A 13664-nucleotide genomic window follows, 5' to 3' on the forward strand; every position below is an offset into this window, starting at 1 on the left:
CAAAATGATGCCATGCAGCCATCTACGGTGTCGTAAAGCGTCAAAATGCAAGATTTCAAAAAATTTTTCTTCAAAAAAGTGTTTTTCAGCTGCTGAAACGCACGATTTTCACTAAAACGGATAAGACTGCAATTATTTCCCCGACAACTGAATGCAGCCGTTTGAAAATTGCCTTCGGGGGGTATTTCGACGAGCTGAAGCGGATGGAACAGAAATTTTAGATGTGCGACCAACGGTTCTCGAGATAACTTCGTTCATATCAGAAAATTTTTCATAGTAATTGCTAAACTTGGATATAACTCACCAGCAACAGTTCACAGCTGCTTCAAACTTCTTTACTAGGGGTATTTCGACGAGCTGAAGCCGATGGCACTGGAATTTTCCAGGTGCGATCGACGGTTCTCGAGATAACTTCGTTCATATCAGAAAATTTTTCATAGCAAAAGATAAACTTGGAGATAACTCACCCGCACCGTTTCACAGCTGCTTCAAACTTCTTTACTAGGTGTATTTCGACGAGCTGAAGCCGATGGCACCGGAATTTTCCAGGTGCGATCAACGGTTCTCGAGATAACTTCGTTCATATCAGAAAATTTTTCATAGCAAAAGATAAAGTTGGCTGTAACTCACCCGCACCGTTTCACAGCTGCTTCAAACTTCTTTACTAGGTGTATTTCGATGAGCTGAAGCCGATGGCACCGGAATTTTCCAGGTGCGATCAACGGTTCTCGAGATAACTTCGTTCATATCAGAAAATTTTTCATAGCAAAAGATAAAGTTGGCTGTAACTCACCCGCACCGTTTCACAGCTGCTTCAAACTTCTTTACTAGGTGTATTTCGACGAGCTGAAGCCGATGGCACCGGAATTGTCCAGGTGCGATCAACGGTTCTCGAGATAACTTCGTTCATATCAGAAAATTTTTCATAGCAAAAGATAAAGTTGGCTGTAACTCACCCGCACCGTTTCACAGCTGCTTCAAACTTCTTTACTAGGTGTATTTCGACGAGCTGAAGCCGATGGCACCGGAATTTTCCAGGTGCGATCAACGGTTCTCGAGATAACTTCGTTCATATCAGAAAATTTTTCATAGTAAAAGATAAAGTTGGCTGTAACTCACCCGCAACAGTTCACAGCCGTTGCTAAACATCGTACTAGGTGTATTTCGTCCTACTGAAGCCGATGCAACAGGAATTTTTCAGGTGCGATCAACGGTTCTTCAGAGAACGTCGACCATAGGGCGAAAGATGTGAATCAAAAAACGGCGTCAGATCGCTATAAAAAATGCGTGCGGTACTACAAAATGATGCCATGCAGCCATCTACGGTGTCGTAAAGCGTCAAAATTCAAGATTTCAAAAAATTTTTCTTCAAAAAAGTGTTTTTCAGCTGCTGAAACGCACGATTTTCACTAAAACGGATAAGACTGCAATTATTTCCCCGACAACTGAATGCAGCCGTTTGAAAATTGCCTTCGGGGGGTATTTCGACGAGCTGAAGCGGATGGAACAGAAATTTTAGATGTGCGACCAACGGTTCTCGAGATAACTTCGTTCATATCAGAAAATTTTTCATAGTAATTGCTAAACTTGGATATAACTCATCCGCAACAGTTCACAGCTGGTTCAAATTTCTTTACTAAGGGTATTTCGACGAGCTGAAGCCGATGGCACCGGAATTTTCCAGGTGCGATCAACGGTTCTCGAGATAACTTCGTTCATATCAGAAAATTTTTCATAGTAAAAGATAAAGTTGGCTGTAACTCACCCGCAACAGTTCACAGCCGTTGCTAAACATCGTACTAGGTGTATTTCGTCCTACTGAAGCCGATGAACCAGGAATTTTTCAGGTGCGATCAACGGTTCTTCAGAGAACGTCGACCATAGGGCGAAAGACGTGAATCAAAAAACGGCGTCAGATCGGTATAAAAAATGCGTGCGGTACTACAAAATGATGCCATGCAGCCATCTACGGTGTCGTAAAGCGTCAAAATGCAAGATTTCAAAAAATTTTTCTTCAAAAAAGTGTTTTTCAGCTGCTGAAACGCACGATTTTCACTAAAACGGATAAGACTGCAATTATTTCCCCGACAAATGAATGCAGCCGGTTGAAAATTGCCTTCGGGGGGTATTTCGACGAGCTGAAGCGGATGGAACAGAAATTTTAGATGTGCGACCAACGGTTCTCGAGATAACTTCGTTCATATCAGAAAATTTTTCATAGTAATTGCTAAACTTGCTAATAACTCACCCGCAACAGTTCACAGCTGCTTCAAACTTCTTTACTAGGTGTATTTCGACGAGCTGAAGCCGATGGCACCGGAATTTTCCAGGTGCGATCAACGGTTCTCGAGATAACTTCGTTCATATCAGAAAATTTTTCATAGCAAAAGATAAAGTTGGCTGTAACTCACCCGCACCGTTTCACAGCTGCTTCAAACTTCTTTACTAGGTGTATTTCGACGAGCTGAAGCCGATGGCACCGGAATTTTCCAGGTGCGATCAACGGTTCTCGAGATAACTTCGTTCATATCAGAAAATTTTTCATAGCAAAAGATAAAGTTGGCTGTAACTCACCCGCACCGTTTCACAGCTGCTTCAAACTCCTTTGCTAGGTGTATTTCGCCGAGCTGAAGCCGATGGCACCGGAATTTTCCAGGTGCGATTAACGGTTCTCGAGATAACTTCGTTCATATCAGAAAATTTTTCATAGTAATTGCTAAACTTGGAGATAACTCACCCGCACCGTTTCACAGCTGCTTCAAACTTCTTTACTAGGTGTATTTCGACGAGCTGAAGCCGATGGCACCGGAATTTTCCAGGTGCGATCAACGGTTCTCGAGATAACTTCGTTCATATCAGAAAATTTTTCATAGCAAAAGATAAAGTTGGCTGTAACTCACCCGCACCGTTTCACAGCTGCTTCAAACTTCTTTACTAGGTGTATTTCGACGAGCTGAAGCCGATGGCACCGGAATTTTCCAGGTGCGATCAACGGTTCTCGAGATAACTTCGTTCATATCAGAAAATTTTTCATAGCAAAAGATAAAGTTGGCTGTAACTCACCCGCACCGTTTCACAGCTGCTTCAAACTTCTTGACTAGGTGTATTTCGACGAGCTGAAGCCGATGGCACCGGAATTGTCCAGGTGCGATCAACGGTTCTCGAGATAACTTCGTTCATATCAGAAAATTTTTCATAGCAAAAGATAAAGTTGGCTGTAACTCACCCGCACCGTTTCACAGCTGCTTCAAACGTCTTTACTAGGTGTATTTCGACGAGCTGAAGCCGATGGCACCGGAATTTTCCAGGTGCGATCAACGGTTCTCGAGATAACTTCGTTCATATCAGAAAATTTTTCATAGCAAAAGATAAAGTTGGCTGTAACTCACCCGCACCGTTTCACAGGTGCTTCAAACTTCTTTACTAGGTGTATTTCGACGAGCTGAAGCCGATGGCACCGGAATTTTCCAGGTGCGATCAACGGTTCTCGAGATAACTTCGTTCATATCAGAAAATTTTTCATAGTAAAAGATAAAGTTGGCTGTAACTCACCCGCAACAGTTCACAGCCGTTGCTAAACATCGTACTAGGTGTATTTCGTCCTACTGAAGCCGATGAACCAGGAATTTTTCAGGTGCGATCAACGGTTCTTCAGAGAACGTCGACCATAGGGCGAAAGACGTGAATCAAAAAACGGCGTCAGATCGGTATAAAAAATGCGTGCGGTACTACAAAATGATGCCATGCAGCCATCTACGGTGTCGTAAAGCGTCAAAATGCAAGATTTCAAAAAATTTTTCTTCAAAAAAGTGTTTTTCAGCTGCTGAAACGCACGATTTTCACTAAAACGGATAAGACTGCAATTATTTCCCCGACAAATGAATGCAGCCGGTTGAAAATTGCCTTCGGGGGGTATTTCGACGAGCTGAAGCGGATGGAACAGAAATTTTAGATGTGCGACCAACGGTTCTCGAGATAACTTCGTTCATATCAGAAAATTTTTCATAGTAATTGCTAAACTTGCTAATAACTCACCCGCAACAGTTCACAGCTGCTTCAAACTTCTTTACTAGGTGTATTTCGACGAGCTGAAGCCGATGGCACCGGAATTTTCCAGGTGCGATCAACGGTTCTCGAGATAACTTCGTTCATATCAGAAAATTTTTCATAGCAAAAGATAAAGTTGGCTGTAACTCACCCGCACCGTTTCACAGCTGCTTCAAACTTCTTTACTAGGTGTATTTCGACGAGCTGAAGCCGATGGCACCGGAATTTTCCAGGTGCGATCAACGGTTCTCGAGATAACTTCGTTCATATCAGAAAATTTTTCATAGCAAAAGATAAAGTTGGCTGTAACTCACCCGCACCGTTTCACAGCTGCTTCAAACTTCTTTGCTAGGTGTATTTCGCCGAGCTGAAGCCGATGGCACCGGAATTTTCCAGGTGCGATTAACGGTTCTCGAGATAACTTCGTTCATATCAGAAAATTTTTCATAGTAATTGCTAAACTTGGAGATAACTCACCCGCACCGTTTCACAGCTGCTTCAAACTTCTTTACTAGGTGTATTTCGACGAGCTGAAGCCGATGGCACCGGAATTTTCCAGGTGCGATCAACGGTTCTCGAGATAACTTCGTTCATATCAGAAAATTTTTCATAGCAAAAGATAAAGTTGGCTGTAACTCACCCGCACCGTTTCACAGCTGCTTCAAACTTCTTTACTAGGTGTATTTCGACGAGCTGAAGCCGATGGCACCGGAATTTTCCAGGTGCGATCAACGGTTCTCGAGATAACTTCGTTCATATCAGAAAATTTTTCATAGCAAAAGATAAAGTTGGCTGTAACTCACCCGCACCGTTTCACAGCTGCTTCAAACTTCTTTACTAGGTGTATTTCGACGAGCTGAAGCCGATGGCACCGGAATTGTCCAGGTGCGATCAACGGTTCTCGAGATAACTTCGTTCATATCAGAAAATTTTTCATAGCAAAAGATAAAGTTGGTTGTAACTCACCCGCACCGTTTCACAGCTGCTTCAAACGTCTTTACTAGGTGTATTTCGACGAGCTGAAGCCGATGGCACCGGAATTTTCCAGGTGCGATCAACGGTTCTCGAGATAACTTCGTTCATATCAGAAAATTTTTCATAGTAAAAGATAAAGTTGGCTGTAACTCACCCGCAACAGTTCACAGCCGTTGCTAAACATCGTACTAGGTGTATTTCGTCCTACTGAAGCCGATGCAACAGGAATTTTTCAGGTGCGATCAACGGTTCTTCAGAGAACGTCGACCATAGGGCGAAAGATGTGAATCAAAAAACGGCGTCAGATCGCTATAAAAAATGCGTGCGGTACTACAAAATGATGCCATGCAGCCATCTACGGTGTCGTAAAGCGTCAAAATGCAAGATTTCAAAAAATTTTTCTTCAAAAAAGTGTTTTTCAGCTGCTGAAACGCACGATTTTCACTAAAACGGATAAGACTGCAATTATTTCCCCGACAACTGAATGCAGCCGTTTGAAAATTGCCTTCGGGGGGTATTTCGACGAGCTGAAGCGGATGGAACAGAAATTTTAGATGTGCGACCAACGGTTCTCGAGATAACTTCGTTCATATCAGAAAATTTTTCATAGTAATTGCTAAACTTGCATATAACTCACCCGCAACAGTTCACAGCTGCTTCAAACTTCTCTACTAGGGGTATTTCGACGAGCTGAAGCCGATGGCACCGGAATTTTCCAGGTGCGATCAACGGTTCTCGAGATAACTTCGTTCATATCAGAAAATTTTTCATAGTAAAAGATAAAGTTGGCTGTAACTCACCCGCAACAGTTCACAGCCGTTGCTAAACATCGTACTAGGTGTATTTCGTCCTACTGAAGCCGATGAACCAGGAATTTTTCAGGTGCGATCAACGGTTCTTCAGAGAACGTCGACCATAGGGCGAAAGACGTGAATCAAAAAACGGCGTCAGATCGGTATAAAAAATGCGTGCGGTACTACAAAATGATGCCATGCAGCCATCTACGGTGTCGTAAAGCGTCAAAATGCAAGATTTCAAAAAATTTTTCTTCAAAAAAGTGTTTTTCAGCTGCTGAAACGCACGATTTTCACTAAAACGGATAAGACTGCAATTATTTCCCCGACAAATGAATGCAGCCGGTTGAAAATTGCCTTCGGGGGGTATTTCGACGAGCTGAAGCGGATGGAACAGAAATTTTAGATGTGCGACCAACGGTTCTCGAGATAACTTCGTTCATATCAGAAAATTTTTCATAGTAATTGCTAAACTTGCTAATAACTCACCCGCAACAGTTCACAGCTGCTTCAAACTTCTTTACTAGGTGTATTTCGACGAGCTGAAGCCGATGGCACCGGAATTTTCGAGGTGCGATCAACGGTCCTCGAGATAACTTCGTTCATATCAGAAAATTTTTCATAGTAAAAGATAAAGTTGGCTGTAACTCACCCGCAACAGTTCACAGCCGTTGCTAAACATCGTACTAGGTGTATTTCGTCCTACTGAAGCCGATGCAACAGGAATTTTTCAGGTGCGATCAACGGTTCTTCAGAGAACGTCGACCATAGGGCGAAAGATGTGAATCAAAAAACGGCGTCAGATCGCTATAAAAAATGCGTGCGGTACTACAAAATGATGCCATGCAGCCATCTACGGTGTCGTAAAGCGTCAAAATGCAAGATTTCAAAAAATTTTTCTTCAAAAAAGTGTTTTTCAGCTGCTGAAACGCACGATTTTCACTAAAACGGATAAGACTGCAATTATTTCCCCGACAACTGAATGCAGCCGTTTGAAAATTGCCTTCGGGGGGTATTTCGACGAGCTGAAGCGGATAGAACAGAAATTTTAGATGTGCGACCAACGGTTCTCGAGATAACTTCGTTCATATCAGAAAATTTTTCATAGTAATTGCTAAACTTGGATATAACTCACCCGCAACAGTTCACAGCTGTTTTAAACTTCTTTACTAGGTGTATGCCGACGAGCTGAAGCCGATGGCACCGGAATTTTCCAGGTGCGATCACCGGTTCTCGAGATAGCTTCGTTCATATCAGAAAATTTTTCTTAGTAATAGCTAAACTTGGATATAACTCACCCGCAACAGTTCACAGCTGTTTCAAACTTCTTTGCTCGGTGTATTTCGACGAGCTGAAGCCGATGGCACCGGAATTTTCCAGGTGCTATCAACGGTTCTCGAGATAGCTTCGTTCATATCAGAAAATTTTTCTTAGTAATAGCTAAACTTGGATATAACTCACCCGCAACAGTTCACAGCTGTTTCAAACTTCTTTGCTCGGTGTATTCCGACGAGCTGAAGCCGATGGCACCGGAATTTTCCAGGTGCGATCAACGGTTCTCGAGATAGCTTCGTTCATATCAGTAAATTGTTCTTAGTAATAGCTAAACTTGGATATAACTCACCCGCAACAGTTCACAGCTGTTTCAAACTTCTTTACTAGGTGTATTTCGACGAGCTGAAGCCGATGGCACCGGAATTTTCCAGGTGCGATCAACGGTTCTCGAGATAGCTTCGTTCATATCAGAAAATTTTTCTTAGTAATAGCTAAACTTGGATATAACTCACCCGCAACAGTTCACAGCTGTGTCAAACTTCTTTACTAGGTGTATTTCGACGAGCTGAAGCCGATGGCAATGGAATTTTCCAGGTGCGATCAACGGCTCTCGAGATAACTTCGTTCATATCAGAAAATTTTTCATAGTAAAAGATAAAGTTGGCTGTAACTCACCCACAACAATTCACAGCCGTTGCTAAACATCTTACTAGGTGTATTTCGTACTACCGAAGCCGATGAAACAGGAGTTTTTCAGGCGCGATCAACGGTTCTCGAGATAGCTTCGTTCATATCAGAAAATTTTTCTTAGTAATAGCTAAACTTGGATATAACTCACCCGCAACAGTTCACAGCTGTTTCAAACTTCTTTGCTCGGAGTATTTCGACGAGCTGAAGCCGATGGCACCGGAATTTTCCAGGTGCGATCAACGGTTCTCGAGATAGCTTCGTTCATATCAGAAAATTTTTCTTAGTAATAGCTAAACTTGGATATAACTCACCCGCAACAGTTCACAGCTGTTTCAAACTTCTTTGCTCGGTGTATTTCGACGAGCTGAAGCCGATGGCACCGGAATTTTCCAGGTGCTATCAACGGTTCTCGAGATAGCTTCGTTCATATCAGAAAATTTTTCTTAGTAATAGCTAAACTTGGATATAACTCACCCGCAACAGTTCACAGCTGTTTCAAACTTCTTTGCTCGGTGTATTCCGACGAGCTGAAGCCGATGGCACCGGAATTTTCCAGGTGCGATCAACGGTTCTCGAGATAGCTTCGTGCATATCAGAAAATTTTTCTTAGTAATAGCTAAACTTGGATATAACTCACCCGCAACAGATCACAGCTGTTTTAAACTTCTTTACTAGGTGTATTTCGATGACCTTAAGTCGATTGCACCGGAATTTTCCAGGTGCGATCAACGGTTCTCGAGATAGCTTCGTTCATATCAGTAAATTGTTCTTAGTAATAGCTAAACTTGGATATAACTCACCCGCAACAGTTCACAGCTGTTTCAAACTTCTTTACTAGGTGTATTTCGACGAGCTGAAGCCGATGGCACCGGAATTTTCCAGGTGCGATCAACGGTTCTCGAGATAGCTTCGTTCATATCAGAAAATTTTTCTTAGTAATAGCTAAACTTGGATATAACTCACCCGCAACAGTTCACAGCTGTTTCAAACTTCTTTACTAGGTGTATTTCGACGAGCTGAAGCCGATGGCAATGGAATTTTCCAGGTGCGATCAACGGCTCTCGAGATAACTTCGTTCATATCAGAAAATTTTTCATAGTAAAAGATAAAGTTGGCTGTAACTCACCCACAACAATTCACAGCCGTTGCTAAACATCTTACTAGGTGTATTTCGTCCTACCGAAGCCGATGAAACAGGAGTTTTTCAGGCGCGATCAACGGTTCTCGAGATAGCTTCGTTCATATCAGAAAATTTTTCTTAGTAATAGATAAACTTGGATATAACTCCCCCGCAACAGTTCACAGCTGTTTTAAACTTCTTTACTAGGTGTATTTCGACGAGCTGAAGCCGATGGCACCGGAATTTTCCAGGTGCGATCAACGGTTCTCGAGATAACTTCGTTCATATCAGAACATTTTTCATAGTAATAGCTAATCTTGGATATAACTCACCCGCAACAGTTCACAGCTGTTTCAAACTTCTTTGCTCGGTGTATTTCGACGAGCTGAAGCCGATGGCACCGGAATTTTCCAGGTGCGATCAACGGTTCTCGAGATAGCTTCGTTCATATCAGAAAATTTTTCTTAGTAATAGCTAAACTTGGATATAACTCACCCGCAACAGTTCACAGCTGTTTCAAACTTCTTTGCTCGGTGTATTTCGACGAGCTGAAGCCGATGGCACCGGAATTTTCCAGGTGCGATCAACGGTTCTCGAGATAGCTTCGTGCATATCAGAAAATTTTTCTTAGTAATAGCTAAACTTGGATATAACTCACCTGCAACAGTTCACAGCTGTTTTAAACTTCTTTACTAGGTGTATTTCGATGAGCTGAAGCCGATGGCACCGGAATTTTCCATGTGCGATCAACGGTTCTCGAGATAGCTTCGTTCATATCAGAAAATTTTTCTTAGTAATAGCTAAACTTGGATATAACGCACCCACAACGGTTCACAGCTGTTTGAAACGTCTTTGCTCGATGTATTTCGACGAGCTGAAGCCGATGGCACCGGAATTTTCCAGGTGCGATCAACGGTTCTCGAGATAGCTTCGTTCATATCAGAAAATTTTTCTTAGTAATAGCTAAACTTGGATATAACGCACCCACAACGGTTCACAGCTGTTTAAAACGTCTTTGCTCGATGTATTTCGACGAGCTGAAGCCGATGGCACCGGAATTTTCCAGGTGCGATCAACGGTTCTCGAGATAGCTTCGTTCATATCACAAAATTTTTCATAGTAATAGCTAATCTTGGATATAACTCACCCGCAACAGTTCACAGCTGTTTTAAACTTCTTTACTAGGTGTATGCCGACGAGCTGAAGCCGATGGCACCGGAATTTTCCAGGTGCGATCACCGGTTCTCGAGATAGCTTCGTTCATATCAGAAAATTTTTCTTAGTAATAGCTAAACTTGGATATAACTCACCCGCAACAGTTCACAGCTGTTTCAAACTTCTTTGCTCGGTGTATTTCGACGAGCTGAAGCCGATGGCACCGGAATTTTCCAGGTGCGATCAACGGTTCTCGAGATAGCTTCGTTCATATCAGAAAATTTTTCTTAGTAATAGCTAAACTTGGATATAACTCACCCGCAACAGTTCACAGCTGTTTCAAACTTCTTTGCTCGGTGTATTTCGACGAGCTGAAGCCGATGGCACCGGAATTTTCCAGGTGCGATCAACGGTTCTCGAGATAGCTTCGTGCATATCAGAAAATTTTTCTTAGTAATAGCTAAACTTGGATATAACTCACCTGCAACAGTTCACAGCTGTTTTAAACTTCTTTACTAGGTGTATTTCGATGAGCTGAAGCCGATGGCACCGGAATTTTCCATGTGCGATCAACGGTTCTCGAGATAGCTTCGTTCATATCAGAAAATTTTTCTTAGTAATAGCTAAACTTGGATATAACGCACCCACAACGGTTCACAGCTGTTTGAAACGTCTTTGCTCGATGTATTTCGACGAGCTGAAGCCGATGGCACCGGAATTTTCCAGGTGCGATCAACGGTTCTCGAGATAGCTTCGTTCATATCAGAAAATTTTTCTTAGTAATAGCTAAACTTGGATATAACGCACCCACAACGGTTCACAGCTGTTTAAAACGTCTTTGCTCGATGTATTTCGACGAGCTGAAGCCGATGGCACCGGAATTTTCCAGGTGCGATCAACGGTTCTCGAGATAACTTCGTTCATATCAGAAAATTTTTCATAGCAAAAGATAAAGTTGGCTGTAACTCACCCGCACCGTTTCACAGCTGCTTCAAACTTCTTTACTAGGTGTATTTCGACGAGCTGAAGCCGATGGCACCGGAATTTTCCAGGTGCGATCAACGGTTCTCGAGATAACTTCGTTCATATCAGAAAATTTTTCATAGCAAAAGATAAAGTTGGCTGTAACTCACCCGCACCGTTTCACAGCTGCTTCAAACTTCTTTGCTAGGTGTATTTCGCCGAGCTGAAGCCGATGGCACCGGAATTTTCCAGGTGCGATTAACGGTTCTCGAGATAACTTCGTTCATATCAGAAAATTTTTCATAGTAATTGCTAAACTTGGAGATAACTCACCCGCACCGTTTCACAGCTGCTTCAAACTTCTTTACTAGGTGTATTTCGACGAGCTGAAGCCGATGGCACCGGAATTTTCCAGGTGCGATCACCGGTTCTCGAGATAACTTCGTTCATATCAGAAAATTTTTCATAGCAAAAGATAAAGTTGGCTGTAACTCACCCGCACCGTTTCACAGCTGCTTCAAACTTCTTTACTAGGTGTATTTCGACGAGCTGAAGCCGATGGCACCGGAATTTTCCAGGTGCGATCAACGGTTCTCGAGATAACTTCGTTCATATCAGAAAATTTTTCATAGCAAAAGATAAAGTTGGCTGTAACTCACCCGCACCGTTTCACAGCTGCTTCAAACTTCTTTACTAGGTGTATTTCGACGAGCTGAAGCCGATGGCACCGGAATTGTCCAGGTGCGATCAACGGTTCTCGAGATAACTTCGTTCATATCAGAAAATTTTTCATAGCAAAAGATAAAGTTGGCTGTAACTCACCCGCACCGTTTCACAGCTGCTTCAAACGTCTTTACTAGGTGTATTTCGACGAGCTGAAGCCGATGGCACCGGAATTTTCCAGGTGCGATCAACGGTTCTCGAGATAACTTCGTTCATATCAGAAAATTTTTCATAGCAAAAGATAAAGTTGGCTGTAACTCACCCGCACCGTTTCACAGCTGCTTCAAACTTCTTTACTAGGTGTATTTCGACGAGCTGAAGCCGATGGCACCGGAATTTTCCAGGTGCGATCAACGGTTCTCGAGATAACTTCGTTCATATCAGAAAATTTTTCATAGTAAAAGATAAAGTTGGCTGTAACTCACCCGCAACAGTTCACAGCCGTTGCTAAACATCGTACTAGGTGTATTTCGTCCTACTGAAGCCGATGCAACAGGAATTTTTCAGGTGCGATCAACGGTTCTTCAGAGAACGTCGACCATAGGGCGAAAGATGTGAATCAAAAAACGGCGTCAGATCGCTATAAAAAATGCGTGCGGTACTACAAAATGATGCCATGCAGCCATCTACGGTGTCGTAAAGCGTCAAAATGCAAGATTTCAAAAAATTTTTCTTCAAAAAAGTGTTTTTCAGCTGCTGAAACGCACGATTTTCACTAAAACGGATAAGACTGCAATTATTTCCCCGACAACTGAATGCAGCCGTTTGAAAATTGCCTTCGGGGGGTATTTCGACGAGCTGAAGCGGATGGAACAGAAATTTTAGATGTGCGACCAACGGTTCTCGAGATAACTTCGTTCATATCAGAAAATTTTTCATAGTAATTGCTAAACTTGCATATAACTCACCCGCAACAGTTCACAGCTGCTTCAAACTTCTCTACTAGGGGTATTTCGACGAGCTGAAGCCGATGGCACCGGAATTTTCCAGGTGCGATCAACGGTTCTCGAGATAACTTCGTTCATATCAGAAAATTTTTCATAGTAAAAGATAAAGTTGGCTGTAACTCACCCGCAACAGTTCACAGCCGTTGCTAAACATCGTACTAGGTGTATTTCGTCCTACTGAAGCCGATGAACCAGGAATTTTTCAGGTGCGATCAACGGTTCTTCAGAGAACGTCGACCATAGGGCGAAAGACGTGAATCAAAAAACGGCGTCAGATCGGTATAAAAAATGCGTGCGGTACTACAAAATGATGCCATGCAGCCATCTACGGTGTCGTAAAGCGTCAAAATGCAAGATTTCAAAAAATTTTTCTTCAAAAAAGTGTTTTTCAGCTGCTGAAACGCACGATTTTCACTAAAACGGATAAGACTGCAATTATTTCCCCGACAAATGAATGCAGCCGGTTGAAAATTGCCTTCGGGGGGTATTTCGACGAGCTGAAGCGGATGGAACAGAAATTTTAGATGTGCGACCAACGGTTCTCGAGATAACTTCGTTCATATCAGAAAATTTTTCATAGTAATTGCTAAACTTGCTAATAACTCACCCGCAACAGTTCACAGCTGCTTCAAACTTCTTTACTAGGTGTATTTCGACGAGCTGAAGCCGATGGCACCGGAATTTTCCAGGTGCGATCAACGGTCCTCGAGATAACTTCGTTCATATCAGAAAATTTTTCATAGTAAAAGATAAAGTTGGCTGTAACTCACCCGCAACAGTTCACAGCCGTTGCTAAACATCGTACTAGGTGTATTTCGTCCTACTGAAGCCGATGCAACAGGAATTTTTCAGGTGCGATCAACGGTTCTTCAGAGAACGTCGACCATAGGGCGAAAGATGTGAATCAAAAAACGGCGTCAGATCGCTATAAAAAATGCGTGCGGTACTACAAAATGATGCCATGCAGCCATCTAC

The sequence above is a fragment of the Diachasmimorpha longicaudata genome, unplaced genomic scaffold, assembly GCF_034640455.1.
Source record: "Diachasmimorpha longicaudata isolate KC_UGA_2023 unplaced genomic scaffold, iyDiaLong2 ctg00000075.1, whole genome shotgun sequence".
Classification (NCBI taxonomy): domain Eukaryota; kingdom Metazoa; phylum Arthropoda; class Insecta; order Hymenoptera; family Braconidae; genus Diachasmimorpha; species Diachasmimorpha longicaudata.